Source organism: Ammospiza caudacuta, chromosome 16 (assembly GCF_027887145.1).
Source record: "Ammospiza caudacuta isolate bAmmCau1 chromosome 16, bAmmCau1.pri, whole genome shotgun sequence".
Taxonomy (NCBI): Eukaryota; Metazoa; Chordata; class Aves; order Passeriformes; family Passerellidae; genus Ammospiza; species Ammospiza caudacuta.
In genome coordinates, this window is record NC_080608.1 from 13,805,998 (window position 1) to 13,819,644 (window position 13,647).

General features: G+C 42.7%; 1 protein-coding gene across 5 annotated transcripts in view; it reads left to right on the plus strand.

The window, feature by feature from the left end:
- The window catches only part of SGCD (sarcoglycan delta), a 306,728-nt gene that overhangs the window by 98,421 nt on the left and 194,660 nt on the right, over positions 1–13,647 (plus strand). For all 5 annotated transcript variants that reach the window (XM_058815052.1, XM_058815057.1, XM_058815058.1 and 2 more), the window contains exon 2: positions 11,939–12,124. The gene's annotated coding sequence lies outside the window, so the exon portion shown is untranslated. The remainder of the gene's footprint in view (positions 1–11,938; positions 12,125–13,647) is intronic.

A 13,647-nucleotide genomic window follows, 5' to 3' on the forward strand; every position in this document is an offset into this window, starting at 1 on the left:
GCTGCGTTGTTGTAATGATGGCAAATGACAGTAAAATTAGGAGAATTAATAATGACCCAGCTGGAATAATTTAGCACTGTGATAAGTAAACTCTAACCTAATACTCAGCGTTCTGGCAGAACTATTTACAAAGCACATTGAATGCAGGAGTCTGAGGGGAATCTTCTATAGAAAACAAAGTGAAACCCTAATCACAAACAAATGCCATAGCATGTCATTAAGAGGATTAAGTGGCTTGAAATTGATGTCTAAGGCATTTTGGTTGATTGTTGCTAAAAATACCACATGCTTGACAATTATCTTCTGTTTGCCATCCTCTCTCCTGCTAGTAGTCTGTCATGCAATATTATTCTTGTTTACCACCCTGCCTCATACCAGCTCTTTATCTGTGAGGTTTGCAGCTTGGTGCCACAGCTGATGTGGAATTCACAGTCTGATGTGTTGGCACTGGTTGGTGCCAGACCATTAATACCTTATAGCAAGGGAGAGGCCAGGTTCAGCAAACACTGGGCTGAAACCAAAGTGGAACAGCACAAAACTTCTGGAGTCAGTTTTTTTAATTAAAAATGCTTGGGTTTTCATTTGAAATACTGTATTTTCTCTAAGAAATATTTGTTACATTAGCGTTATCAAAGTTCTTAAAAAAATTTAAATTTCAGTGAAACATGTTACAAATAAATGAGTTTTATATAGACTTGAACTCCTAATAGCTTTCTGAATAATTAGTATTTCTGAAACTTTGACCTTTGATCTAAGTAACAAATTTTTAAAGGTAGAAAAATTTCTTACTCTGCCTTGCTTAGTGATTCTGAGCTATTACCTCATTGGTCTGTGCTTTGCTGAGAGGAAGAAGCTGCAGATGCATTGAGGCAAGTCAGATATTTCTGAGGGAAAGCCTGGAAAGTAGCATCGTTGTGTGAGTGAGTGTCACCATATGGAGCATTTCTGAGCTGCTCAGGCTGTCAGTGAAGGGAGTGTGCACCAAGCTCCCCGAGACACGACAGGAGCTGTGGTTGCTGCCATGGCTGTTGGATTGTGTGAGCTGAGCAGGCAGCAGGGAAAGCTCCAGCTCTGATTTAAATCCAGGAATTAGTGGGGAGCCTTGCCATGGAAATTGTGCACGTGGAGCCTTCACCTGCAGCCCCCAGGACGTCCTGGGTGTGGGCATGGACCAGCTCCAGCTCCAACCTGATTGAACATCCTCACTTGAAATATCACCCCATGTCATTCTGGGGGCACTGAATTACCCTGTCAAAAAATGTCTTCAGCATCACTGGTTGGGTGTGAGCAAATTCTGCTGGCTTTTCCACTTTTGTGTATTGTAGCCATGCAGTGCTGGGTTGTACTGAGCTGTGCTGCTTTTGTAGTCAGGGAAAATTGGCACTGAGAGATACTGGCATGTCTGCCCTGTTGGCAAGAGGATCAATGTCCTGCATGATTTGAGAAAAGACTGAAGTGTCTTGTAGTGTGAGAGCTACACACTACAAAGAAACCTCAGGTTTGATTTTTCTTCCCCCTGTATCAGTTTTATGATAATAATCCTATCAACAGCAACAATACTAATAAAAATAACTGTCCTGAATCCAGCCCTGTGAGATGGCAGTGTGAGATACAGATATTTAAAAGCAGATTACTGTCCCCCAAGACTGAGGTCCAGACATTCCATGTTTCTGGGCTGCAGGCAGCTGCAGAGGAGTTTCAGGAAAAAAAAATAAGGACAGCAAAGTTTTAAACTGTGGTTCAACCCATTCCCTCTCACTTAAGATGAGATGCCAAATCCACTGACCTACTGCCTCTCTTTCATGGATGCTTCTGCCCTTCCTTGGCAATATAATTACAGCATGGTTGGGAGTTCAGACTGTAATCTGGATGTAATCATCCTGCATTGAGGACGCCTGAATAAATAAATATTGATTGCAATCCTAGTTAGTGTCTCCATGAGCTCTGCCTCAGGGCTGCCTCCTCAGGGTAACCTGTGCCCTCTGCAGACCTCGGTCAGAGAAGGTTTTTACCCACAGGGAAGATGAAGGTGACCCAAGTCCATCCTGGCTCCTGCTGATGGCCGTGGTGCTGCCGCTCTTCAGTGATCCTGCACCTGCTGGGAAAGTCTCATTTTTAAGGGACAGGAAGGGGAGGTGTTTGCTTGGCGAGACGTTGCCAAATGGAATTAGGATTTGTGTCTAGACAGCAATCAAAATTAGCCTTTCATCCTACATCAAGGTAATATACAAATTGTTCTGTAAGCATTAGTAAGTTAATTGTATTATTTTGAGGATGCATGCATAAATAAGCATTGAATATATTTGCTATAATGCAAATGGAAATGAAGCTAAAACACCAGCAAAGCTGGAGACTCCTCACTACTGGTTTTTCTTAACCCTCCTGTTCTGGCTGTGAGCTGGATTATTTTGTGTCACTGTTTCCCTTTTCTGTTGATTTAACCCAATGTAATTCTACATGCAGTGAGTATTTAGATGACCAGGTGAAATGCAGTCTTCATAAATTATTAAGACCAGTGGAAGTCCCTCACACGGCACAAAGGATTCTGGCTGCAGAGCAATAAAGGAGTTTGCTCTGAGTCACAACCAGCATCTTTATAAAGGAAAAAAAATCTTTTAAAAAAACTAAATGTAACAGACTATAAATGAAAGAAATGCAGTTATATATCAGAGCAATCCATTAAACACACAACCTGCTGAGAGATGCTACAGTATCACTCATTCCTCTGTAAGTCAGTACGTAAACTTGTTTTTAATTTTTTTGGCAGACTTATGAAGCCAATTATCCTGGTAATAAATATTCAGCTTTAATGGGCAAGTAAATAATTAATGTTATTGCCTTTGCAAATTTAGCTTTTCACTTATAAATTAACATAATTAAAATAGTAATGTTTCAGTACGCATTTTACCAGCCAAAATCTAAATCAAGCAATTAAACTGTAGGTTTTTCACATCAAATGAGTTGAGTTTATAATGATACAAACTGTGGGCATAAATCTGCTTTTCATGGTCAGATTCATTATAGAAACATGAAGAAAAATTATTCTGCAGTACATGTAATCAAGTATATTATTTGAAAAACCATTAATATATACTTTAACTACTTCTTGTTGTCCTTTCACAGTGAAATAGGAAGGGAAAGCACATTTCCCATGAGTCTCTGGCCCAGCAATAATTGCCTGTGTATAATTGTAATGGTCACTGTACAATGGCTGTCAGAGCATAGTGGCTGTCACATCTCTTTGGATTGACTGGAAAACCACAATGCACAGTATGGATCTGAAAAGGAAAAAAATTACTCTGTAGCCATTAATTTAAAAAACTCCAGTCTGAGTTACACAGGCTGCAAATTTGATCATAGACTTTTCCTCCCCTACTCCTTGTTTTATAATTTTTGTGAGGAGCGTGTGCTGTCCTTGTGTCAATGTTCCAGCCTGGCGAGCAATCAGAGCAGGAAAGCTTTCCTTGATAAGAGGAGATGAGTTAGTAGTAATGTGCAACAATTTCTACTCTGAGTGCAGCTCAGAGCTGGTGAAATTCAGCCCTTTGGGTAGTTGATCCCCAGGAGCAGTGTGAGGCTGTAACTTCAAGCTGGCTCAAGGGTTCAGGAGGTTGCATCAAAATTTCTGAATTTTCTTGTGAGAGGCAGTGAAACTCTCTGGCTTCTGAAAATTAGAAGCTTCAGGGACATCAGACTGTAGGAACTTGAGCCTTTCTCATTTTGTTTTTAAGCTGGGAATGTCACAAGAGCATTTCAGTTTGTATGACTGGTGTCAGTTTTTGACTCTTAAAAGGACTACATTTTGTTAGAAATGGGAAAAGCTCAGAGGTGACTCTGACATTCATCTATAGACAAGGGCACGCACAGATGAAAACTTGAAGTCTGAAAATTTGCTCAGAGAAGTCCTGATAGCTTGTACTGAGAGCCCAGAGCTTTAGACATTTCTGGTCTTGCAGTCTCCACAGATTATAATTTATCATGGGACGAGCAGTCTATTTATAGCTCCTCAAAATGTTTCTAAGAGCAGCGTTTTGCAAGCTGCCAGAGGTTTGCAGATTTGTAATGAGGAGAATTCCTCGATGCACAGGCTTGTCCACATCCAGACCTGCTCATTGACATTTTTACAAGCTGTGATTTCAGAGTCCTTTCGTGCCCCAGAACCCAGGGGGCAAATTTATCCCTGCAAAGGCCCACTGAAGTCACACCAAAGATGAATTCAAGTTAATGAATTTTATTTTAGTGGTGTTCAAACCATTTGCAGTGCTATGGAGATAGGCAGCTGTAGGCTTTTTGCAGTATCCAATTGTTTAAGCTTTAATGGACTGAAAAAAAAATCTTTGAGCTGAATTTGTGCTGGTTGACTTAAATGCACACGGAACTGCAGGTGTGGTTTTGACAACAATATTATCTGGAGTTTTAGAAGCGCTTTAAAAAGAAGAAAAGCCCGCTAGACTCTCATGCATGATATCTGTGGGTCCATATTGCCAATGATATTTTAATTGGACACAATTATGTGCTGGTGAGATGAGCTGTGGGTGGGAGAGCAGCGATGCAAGCACCTGATGGCACAGGCAGTTCTCTTGTAAGCACTGCTAGCTCTGTCTGTCAGTGTGCACCTGTAGGAAATACAAATTTTTATCAGTGAAAAGGCCAATTTCTATCTCAAATGCTGCTCTGTTAGAATAGTTTTAATCTGTATTTAATTATTGTACTTTGGCCATGTCTAGGTTTAGATGGGGTTGAGCTGCCCTGTATGGTTTCCTTGCCAGTGGTGGCTAAATGAGTTTTTTCATGTCCTTCCAAGCTCTGCCTGGGTTTGATGGCATATTTCTGGCTGGGCCTGGCCCTGGAGTCAGCAGGGCCATGTCTGACAAGAATCCAGCCTATTTTGTAACCAGGGTACTCTAAACTCCCTGGCGTTTGATGGTCCCCTTTTGGCTGTTTTGGTTTTCAGCACAAATCAAACATTGCTCTGAGGCACCTGAGCACTGAAGGCAGTTCAGGCACTGCTGTTCAGGCTGGCTCTGCTGGGAGCTGTATTTCTGCTCCTTTCTTTAGGATTTACAGCACTTTAAGGCAGAGTTTCCCCACGGAAGCGCTGTGACACTGCCTTGTTTTATGGGTGAGTTAGAGTATTGCCGGTGTTTGCTGTCTTTGTTGAAATCCAGCAAACCTCCTTTCTCTGAGAGCAGGCAGCAGGAGGTGTTTGCATGGGTGAACTGGAGATCTGTCCCGTGTGGAGGCTGAAGAGGGATCTGTGTGTGTTTGGAGATGAGGGACAGCATTAAGGGAGTTGTGGTTTGCAATTGCAGGTGCATTGTAGTGGAAGGCCAGCTTCTGGGGATTGCTTTCCTTTCCTTGTGGTTCTTTTTGACTTGCATAAGCTTCTCCACACTCCTGACACTGTTCCTAGAAAGCTTCAGCATCCTCCCACAGCCCCAGGTCTGCTCTGGCCTGTTCCTGACTCCCCAGTGCACTCCCCAGTCCCTGCTCACCCTTTTCTCATTTGATGCCAGATCACATCCTGCCCTCTCTGTCCTTTCTGCTGAAATCAAGGCACTCAAAGGCTCTAGGGCTTTACCAGGCTTCTGTGCTGGTTACCAGCTCAAATTTAGTTTCTTTCTCTTCAATTATGCAATCCACATAGGAAAAAGGACATTTTGGAAGTCAGGCTGGTGTTTTTAAGTGTCGTTGAATTTGATGCACTCTCCAGGCTAACAGGTCTCTGCACTGAGTGAGGGACCTTTCTGTGTCATTTGTGGGCTTTGCTGACTCCTGCTTTCCCTGGGTTGTAAAAGCTGCAGCAATGGGTGGGACTTTGGATACACAGAAGTCAGTTCTGGATGGCATAATAGAAATTTGCAGATTTCAAATGAGATTAAAGTTAATAGTGGTCAAATTAATGCCTTTAATAAAGAAGGATAGTATGTGTATGAAAAGCTTAGGCTCTAATGTCCTGATCCTGCTTACTTTGCTTGGGTAGAAATTCTTGTTGAATGGATGAATTAAAAATGTTTTTTCTCTGGTTAGTGTAGTTTTTTGTTGCTGCACAGGTTGATAAATTTTGTTTCCCTTGGGTCAGCTGAGGCTTTCACAGCACATCCCACCTCAGCAGTGCTGTGGTTGCAGAGTGGAGCCCTTGCCCTGGGAACACCTTGGCAGAGGTGTGTGAATATGTGAGCCACGGGAGGAGAGAGAGAAACTGGAAAACTGATAATCTGTCCCAGCTTTTGCAAAACATCTGCCCCTGGCTCAGTGTTAAAGGGATGAAGAGTATAAAGGAAAATAAATGCACTGACTTTGCCTTGCCAATGAGTTAAGGACTCTGCCGTCCTAAATTTGGAAATGAAGCTTCTTAGTGAGCTGCAGAACAAGGTGATGTTGATGCTGTGCACTTGGGGCTGGAGAAATTTGTTTCAGATTTGTGATATAAGAGACCTGCTTGAACCAGTAGCTGTGAGAGTGAGACCTGTGGCTTAACTGTGACACTGAGATGAGTGACAGGATTGTTCCCTTGTTAGATTCCCATTTCAGGTTAGAGGAAGAGGAAATCCACTTAGATCTTGTTCCATCAGTGAAGGTTGTATCACACAGCTGCTTCTGGTACAAACCTGTCAGCTCTTGTTGGGAGAAGTGGCTTCATTTCATTACTCGATTATTTTGATGATCTGTCTGGTTAAATGGAAGCTGGTTGCTACTCACCACTGAAGTGAGTTCAGAATTGCTTTTTTCCCCCCACAAATGTGCTTCCAACCCTTTGAAAGCATTATTTGACAAATGCGTTTCCAACCCTTTGAAAGCATTATTTGACAAGGACATATGCATTGCAGTAACTTCATCATTGCTTTCAATTGAACTGGCAGAAGAAACAATAATCTCCTCAAAGAGCTTCAGAACAAGGGCAGATGTAAACACCTAAGGGGCCCAGGAGATCTTATTTTATAGTCTAAGCAGACTGTAATAGTGGGAATAATAATAATAAAAACACTTAATAGTGTAATGCAGCTTTGGCAGCTGGAGTGTTAGACAGTAACCTGCAACTTAATGCTTTTGAATTTGGGAAGCAGCTTTGGTTAAAACCAAATGCCTGCTGAAGAAAGGAGTTTATATTATTTCAAATTGGGGGTATTTCCATGGCATTTCTTGGGTTCATCTTAAGAAAGTATTTACTTATGTGCAACAGCAGCAAGACCTGTTCAGTGTATAGCATTTTCTAACACAGCAAGATATTAGTTACACTCTTGAACCTGGTAATGTAACATTGATGCTATTATGATGGGAAAAGTTCCTTCCACAAGGGTGATTGACCACTTATTTCCTTTTTCCTGGATACCATTAGTTTGTACCTGGATTACAAAAATCAATGCTGATCTTCAGCAGCATCACAGCATTCTATTGTATTAATCCCAGTCAACATATTCTTCATTTTATTATTGCCTGCATTCTTTAATAGAGTTTATTTTCCATCACACCACCAGCCCCCACCAAATTTCTAATGCTGGGTGTTACCACTTGAATTGCAGCTCTCCTGTTTCACTATTTGTTTTGTTGGCAGGGAAGGGGAAAAAAAAAAAGCCTCCAAACAGCTGAGTGCCAGTAGTGCTGATGACTTCTGTTTTATTTATGTTTTGCACTGAGCCATGGTGAATGATAAAGTGTGTCTGGGATACGGCTGTGGGCAACACTCTTAAGTGTTATAGTTGGAAATCTGCCAGAGTTGCATTGCTACCAATTTTTTACCACTAACCTTCTGGAGGGAAAGATTCAAAGTCTCATTTTATTCCCTTCTTCACCCGTGTCACCTTTGCAGTAAATTAATGTGAGATATTCAGCAGAGATGGAGCTGACGCGGTGAGCTGTTGCTCCCACAGCTTCCCCTGGGACTGGAGCTGAGAGGAGTCAGGAGCATCCTTGGGGACACCGGAGATCTTCGTAAAATGCTTGGAGCTGGAGCCTGTGGTGGGGTGGTGCTGGTGCTGTCCTGCAGCTCAGCAGGGAACTCTGAGCTTGATCTGAGGAAAAAGCAGAGAGCAGCAGTTGTTCCCTGCTCGGCCGTGTGGGGACTCTGTCCGAGGCTGTAATTAGCAGATATACCTGCTAATGAATTGGTGTAATCCCCTGCTGCGCTCAGAGTCTGCTGGGGGATCTCTTTTCCTGCCTTGCAGAGGTAGGTGACCTTGCTAAATTCTTAGCAGTAAAAATGTGTTTTCCCTTGCCTGTTTCACAGCCTTTCTTCTGGCTCTGCCACTGGAGCTCTTCTTTATTAATTGAAAATACTCAAGTTTAGTTTCAGGAAAGGAGGGAAGTTAGAAGAATATGCATGAACATGTTCCATATGTGTCATACACATCTACGTGAATGTACACACATATGGAATTCTGATTTCTTAATGGCCACACTAGCAATAAATACAAAAGAAATTTCATATTTAAGCAAGGAGTTATGTTTTCAATTATTTTTCAGTCACCAGCCACTTAAAATATTTAATCTTTTCTCCGCCCAACTAATTTGTTCAATTGCAATTAGGTAGATTGTAATTAATATTTGATGAGACAAACTAATACTAATTTGCATATCTACTACACTGTGATATTTGCTCACAGATGTGTTGTTTAGCTTCCAGATACCTCTTTTTTGCCCTTGCTGAAGTTGCAGATGCTCATCAAGGTTGCCACAAGGCCCTTAAGCTGTATGACACACAAATCTAAGGATGAGTGTGCTGGGTCAGAGGAGGGTCCAGCCAGCTCCTGTCCTCACCCCGACAGGGATCAATAGTTGATGCCTAAAGACAGGAATTAAGAACACGGCAAAGGTACAGCAAGGCTTCCTGAGAGACAGAAAGTCTCCCAGACTTCATTGATTTGTGGCCTGGAAAAATCCCAAGATAGAAATGGTGTCTTCAAATTTAATATTTGAGCTTATTTGTTACGTCTAAAGTATGTAGTTATTTTGTATAATGCATGCTTTCCATCAGCAAAGGACTGAGATTCCTCCAAGGGAAATACTCTCTTTTTACTGGAAAAATGTCTTGTCTGCCTTTCCTGATTAATGAGAACATCCATATGCTGGCTTTTGTGAGTGGAAGACGGATCTGATACCACTTAACTATGTTAACTGAATGTAAAAATCTGAAGTGGTGGGATAATGAAAGTAATTTGCAGTTTGTCGGCGTGTTCCCTCTGATCAAAGATGAGTGGTGGAGCACAGCAACTTAGAAACAACACAACCAGACTCTGGGGTTTCTAGGACATGGGGCATTTTTTGCAAGTTGAGGCTTGGTTTTGTTTCAGGTAGGAACAGTGCCAGCTCCTACAGCAGGGGCAGGCTTAAATGGATGATTTGGGTTGGAAAGGATGGGTTGCAGTTGGGTTGGAAGGGGTCTTAAAGCCCGTCCAGTCCCACCTCCTGCCATGGGCAGGGACAGCTTCCACCATCCCCGGTCGCTCCAAGCCCTGTCCAGCCTGACCTTGGACAGTTCCAGGGATGGGGAGCCACAGCTGCTCTGGGCACCCTGTTCTCACTCTGTGGGAGCTCCCGAGGCTCTGGGCTTGGCAGGAGCTGCCCAAAGCCAAGGAGGTGCAAGAAGCATCTTGGCAGCTCTGTGATAAGATCTCTGAGGCTCTGAGAAGGAACCCAGCTGGACACTGACCATCAGGTCAGGACTGACCTACTGAATGAATGTGAAGGGGTTTTCCTGCAAAACTGTGCAGGTTTGGCCAACACAAATGGCATACATTCTTTATTTTTTTAAACTATATTTTTTCTTCTTTTTCTTCCCTTGTATGGTTCTGAGCCAACACAAATTATAGCTCATGAGGGTTTCCATGCATTTATCTTCTGTAGCTTTTTTGCTTTATTGCTGACTAGAATGGTCCCTGGCCTGGCTCCCTGCCTCTGTACTGTGTGATCACATCAGCAGAGTGTGGAGGGAGCACGCTGCCTTCAGAATGGAACATCTACACTTTGCTGCTCCCTGCAAACCTGGCCATTAATTTAGTTCTATTAAGTTGCCTCATCTCAGTTATATCATGAGAAATGGGAATTGTGCACACTCACTGCATTTTGTCATGAATAAAGTTGTTTTCACCTCCTGTTATTTCTCCTCCTTCACATTGCTAGATATTCTTTGGCAAACTGCACTAAACAGGAACATCCAGAGCCCCACCTTTCCCAGGCTGAGCCCAGGTTACAGTGATGATCTGGTGCTCTTGCTGTTACTTCCTCCACTCAGCTGATGCTCTGGTTAATGCACAGAAATGTAGCACTGATTTTCTTTAGTGACTATTCTATGTTACAATTTATGAGTAGAAATGAAAAAGTAATTGTAGCTGTGGTCTCCAGAGATAAAATCCCTTAAAAGCAGCAGAATTAGGTCTTACTGCTGCCTGCAGATCAAACTAGTGCAGCATCAGCCATTCCTGTGCCCATAAGTCACTCAGCAGCCATTTCAGTTGGCAGTCTGATTTTTCATGGTTGGCCTGGAAGAGGGCAGGAGCTGAAGGTCCACTTTTGTCCTTCATGTTTGAGTTCAAGAGAGGCAGGAATTCTGCAAATGTGAACAGTAATCACAAGGCTGCTGTCTGCCACTCTGACTCCTGTTGTGGGTGTCCTGCAAGGTGTTGTGGAGCCTTTAGGGGCGTATGGAACATATGAGGTCCAGTAAAGTAATTAGTGCTAAATAAAGTAAATTTATTTGATATGCATTTGTGCATGGGTGTATGTGTGTGTGTGTATATATATATATATGGCAGTATGATGCTAACTTCCAGTATGCACAATTTCATGTGCTGGTTGCTGAAATCTTCCTTCTTGCAAGCCCAAAACCTAATGTGTTTTCCAGATAGGTGTAAGCTGTTTGTGGGTTCAGGGTTTCTTGTGAAAGTGTAATGGGATTTTGTGGTACTTGGAGCTGTCATGGGTTTCCTCATCTGAGGGAAACCTCTTGTATATCTCTGGTGGTTTTTCCCTTTGCTTTTCATAAAATTCCTGGGCAAAGTCAGAATGGCTTCTGAGTTGATCTTAGAAGAGCATTTCTGGATGTGGTTTAAGGATGTGACCCATGGATATATCTGACATAGGGAGCTCAGATGCTGCTCTTTGCTCAGTCCTCACCTGTTTTGTGCTGCTGTGCCCAGTTTTGCTTCACAGGCTGTATTATGTGGCTGGGGGAAGGATGGTCCTTTGAGTGTTTCCCATCTGCCAGGGCTGAGGGATGAGCATTTGCACTTCCCAGTGCTGCTCTGAGGTCTCTGCTTGCTGGGAGCGCTGCCTCCATCGCTGTCTCTCACATCCCTGCTCAGTGCCAGGGTCTGACCTCTTGGGAGCTCTGAGCACCTCTAGCAGTGACAGTGGGCTAGAAAACGTGGTGTTGCTGAGCCCCCTGCTCCCAGAAAACCCCAGGACATTTCCCAGTCTCTGACAATTGCGTTGGAGGCAGAACTTTGGGAACTGTGGCATGTTGGGCTGGCAGTCACGACTTCCCATCTGCTGTGAGCTCCTGAGCTTTGAATTTCTTGAGTAAGAGCCATTTTATTGTGCAGAGTATTAAGACTGAGGTGATGTCTCTGCTTTTAATATGAAAGTCCTGTTATTCTTCAGAAATGCCATAATGAATTAAAATATTCCCTATGGAGCAGTGCATTACTTACTTTTGTGTTACAATATTGGACTGGAATAAAAAGCAGCCAGGCTGTCATTCATTTCCTGGTCTAGGGACACTATAAAAGTACTGTAAAGCAAGAATAGCTTTGCACCACATTTCTTGAATTCAATGATTGCCCTCTGAAGGTGCCACACATGATGGATTGTCACAGACTCTCTGTCCTGCCTTGACATTTCATTCCTATCCAATGTTGTCTTGTGTTCCGCTCTGAATCTGCCAAACAACTGACCCTAGAATTTAATGCCACACCTTCTTCTCTTTTCTTTTTCTGAGCAGCATCCTCTGCAGCTGAGGCTCTGAAATACTGGAGGACACTGCATCTTCCTCAGGGACACGGGCAAGGGAGAGCTGGCACCTCTGGGGGGCTTGGACAGGAATTGTGGTTGGTGGTCGCCTGAGGAACTTACCTTCACCCCAATGTTGCTCTGAAAGGAGTCGTGTCCAACAGTCAGGTTTGGTAAGGTATGTATTTCTTCCCCTGCTCTTGTGTTTTTGCTCTTTTCTCAATATCTACATGTGGGGAAAGCAGAGCATTAGCAGCCTTTGAGTTTATTGCTGCATTCATGGCATGCTCATACTGTGTCTGTAAATAAGTTTTGCTCTCCCTGAATTTAGAAAGTGTTCACCAGGAGTGAAGTGTTTTTATTGTCTTGGGCTTGAGGGGGTTTCTGCTCATGTGAAGTTCTTTATTGAACTAAATGCTCGCTGATGGTTGTGTGTTGCTGCTGGTGATGGATACGTGGTGATAGGAATCTGTGTTTTGAAAATCCCACTTGTTGTGTTTCACTAATGACTGTAATTCTGAGGGTCAGAGATGGGGAAAATAAAAGGAGATGAAGTAGCCCATTTGTAATTCAGCCCCGTGCTTTTCTTTGTGCTTTGTATATTCTCACTGTGTGCAAAGGATGGAAAGAACACTACCAATTTCCTGTATAATTTTATTCCCCCTTTATTGTGCAGCACTTAAAATTTTTGTCTGTGTGAGTGTTCTCATACTCACACAAATGTTGTCCTGGCTGTGCTGGAACTCTAGCAAGGCAATATGCAACCATTTTCTAACAAGAAATTGAAGTCCAAGATATATTGTTAATGAAGATGGTGCTAGATGAGATTTTAGGGTAATACAGTCTCTATTGCTTCTTTTACCTAGGTCAAGTTATTTCTGTGAAGGAAAAGTTTTCTGAGTCAAAAAACCCCAAAAAAACAGATTTAAAGCAATGGTTCCAAGATCTCAGTAGAGTGGTATCAGATGATATTATCCTTTTTCATTTAGCACATGGGTATTGACTTCCTCCATATGACTGAACCAGCACTATAATCTTGTTGAGAAAAGTACAGCAGCAATATAACACCTGTGCTTGGTGTCAGTGGAGGAGCAGGGAAAAGAAGTCAAGACTTTCTTAAAAGCCTCAAAAATAAATCACAATGCAGGTGAGTGTACATTACTTCTCCGGCTTTTGATCTGGTTGCACTTGCCATGTCAGCTCTGGAAACTGTGGGCTCTAACTCATGCTCCAGCAGAGCTCTGCCAGTGTCTGGCAATTGCAGGGAAAAGTTGGTTGGAACAGCTTAAATTGGGTGCTTAACTTTTAAATGTTGAGGGTCAAGAAAGGTCTGTTCCAACCACAGCATGTGCTGTTAATTTGTACAGGAATTTCAGGCAAACAGCACGGTTGCCAGGGCAAGGTTCCCATCATTACAGCACAGCACAGCTCTGCTTGTCTGCCTGCTCTGGTTTCTGGAAGAGGAGCTTGTTAGACATTGCTCCTGCCTTTATTATCCTCTTCACTTCTGTTTATTTCCAAGCTACTGCTCTTGTGATTATAACACTTAAAAGGGAAGGTTGTAGGAGAGGTATTTTGTAATCAAGAGAGCTTCTTGACTCTCGCAGAGAAAAATTTGGCACTGTTAGAATATAGAAATCACAGCAGTTTTGTTTATTCCTTGTTTGGGTTTGAGATGTCTGAGTTGAAATATGCAAATCT